This window comes from Lissotriton helveticus, chromosome 10 (genome assembly GCF_964261635.1).
Source record: "Lissotriton helveticus chromosome 10, aLisHel1.1, whole genome shotgun sequence".
In the NCBI taxonomy this organism is placed as follows: Eukaryota; Metazoa; Chordata; class Amphibia; order Caudata; family Salamandridae; genus Lissotriton; species Lissotriton helveticus.
The window spans coordinates 176,577,345-176,579,824 of record NC_136071.1 but is presented as its reverse complement, the minus strand read 5'-3'; positions in this window follow the sequence as shown (position 1 = coordinate 176,579,824).

Genomic DNA, 2,480 nt, shown 5'->3' with positions numbered 1-2,480 from the left:
ATCTTGATTTACAGAATCAGTAAATTTACCGATTCGGTATTTTACCGATTCTGTAAATTTACCGAATCGGTAAATATACCGATTCTGTAAATAAAATGCCCCCTACATGCCAAATCACAAATACCGGTCGGTAACGTCCGAAATCGGCCATTACCGACCGGTAATAGGCCACCTACATCTGGGCCTTAGTTCTAAAAAACTGGAAGATACTTAGCACAGGGGGCATTAACATAGAAACACCTCTATTCTCCCTCAGGCGTAGCCAAAACCTGAAGGAACTCCTCATACATACCAGACCCAGGGACCTGGGTGGAGGAAGGGAAACACCCATATTGCCAGGCTTACCCAGACTAACAGGCCACACACAGTACGGCTCGTGTAGTGTGTGTCACCTCACGAGCAACACAAAATCTATAGATCTGGGCCTCCGCACTCCCTGGGAACAGAGATCCCCTACCAACTGTAATTCCCAGGGAGTGATCTACTTGTTAACATGCCCATGTCAGAAAATGTACGTGGGGATGACAAGTAGAAAGGTGCGTGTGAGGATTACGGAACACCGGAGCACGATAAGGTGTGGTAAGACAAATACTAAACTCACAGCACATTTTCAAGAGGTAGGACACAGCATAGAAGACCTAAGATGGACCGTGATAGAAAGGGTCCAATTAGGCAGATACCAAACAGAGGACCAGAAGCTGTTACTCCGGCGGGAGCAAAGATGGGTGTATCGTTTGAGGAGCCACCTGGTGGGACTCAACGATGACATCCCTTGGCAGTCATTAGGGAGACAATAGATACCTGTATGACAACTAGACCATGAACAGCAAGGTCTATCTATGACATAGTAAAAAGGAGAGGGAGTCCTTCGCATGGTAGGCTCATGTTAATATCTAACTGATAACATCTAGGTTTCTCCCCATACAGTTCGGGATGCTCACTAAACATTAAGGGGTTCACCCATATTTAATACACAGGGGGTGAAGGGCCTAACTAAGGGTCAATACTCTGGGGGTCTGATGGAGCCTTTCTGGTTTAAAGATGAGGGTACTGGTATTAGTCCGGTATACACAGCTCCTAGGAAAAATATGGGACGGTACCGCTAAAACTCCAGCAAGAAGCGGTAGAAACTTTTCCTGTTGCATTTTTTAGATCGCCGAGGATACTCGATAACATTTTATGACCTAGCCCCTGATTTACCTAAGGCGTGAATATAGCGATAGGCGGCTGAAACCGGCAAAGATAGCCTGCCCGCCCAGGGTTAACTACACCTCCCATGACTCCGAGTACGCTTTACGCGTAGAGCACCCCACGTCAGGACGTTGGCGTCGTGGTCACGTGGGTCGCGACGTCCTTGACCCGGCTTTTAAATTTCTCACCGACACCGGGCCCACCAACTATGCGGTGTCACGGACTGCAGGCTTACAGGAGAGGGCGTGCCTTCGGAACAGTAAGGAGGGGGTTCAAGGGGTGACTGCACAGGCAGTAACTGATAGAAGGGACCCGATGGGGGCACCTGAGCGCTGTGGATCCTGAGAGCGCGCTAGACCTTCGGTGTGCCTCGGGACGCGGGGGAGCAGAAAGTAACATTCCCTCCCGCATCTTTGTATTGCAGGTTGTGTTCTCAGGTGACCTCCCTGCCGGACATCAGTTCGGGTTTATGGATCACATAAACTCGGTGAGTAAGCAGGAGCAATGAACATTTTAATGAGAATTTTAAATGGCAACAGATCTATTTTGTGAGGTATGAGTGTGTAGGCGGGCCCTCATACACAGTGGGGTCCAGAGTGGGTACGGATGCACGCGGTGGTAGTAATGTTAGAAACCCATTTGGTATGGAGGAACGATTTTGTTTGCTTCATGTACCAAGGGGGGCATGATCCAGAAACGGGGAGCGAAGCATGAACAGGCGCATTGGCACAGGGCTTAACCAGTATCCGTTCTATGCATAATTATTAATTTTAGGAGGCTTGAAAACAGTTGAGGGACATAAAGAGAGTGGTAGTATTAATTGGGTGTTTCTATCACCTCTTTTTGTGCTCTTGCAGTGAATGAGTAGAGTCTAAACCTTTTTGACCCTCGCCCCTCTTTCGTGCTGAGTAGGTTCATATATGTCCCACCTGCAACACTCACCTCGACCCTCCTCCGCCTCACTGATATAATTTCCTCACTAACCCTGGGTCAGACTATAATCGGAGGAGACTTTAATGCAGTTATGCAACCAGCATTTGTCGCGACTGGTACACCCTCCCTGACGAGACTGGCCCATGCTAAGAAGTTAAGTGACTGGTCAGCCGCCCTCGGCTTATGCGATGTCTGGAGGATATGGAATCCTCGAAGTAATCAATGTACCCATACGTCAGCGGCCCATCCCACACACTCCCGCATTGACCTGCTCCTTCTGCCGGCACCCGGTTGCCAGAACATTTCTACTATCTCCATCCTCTCCTGGGAATCTCAGATCAATCTGCTCTGTCTTT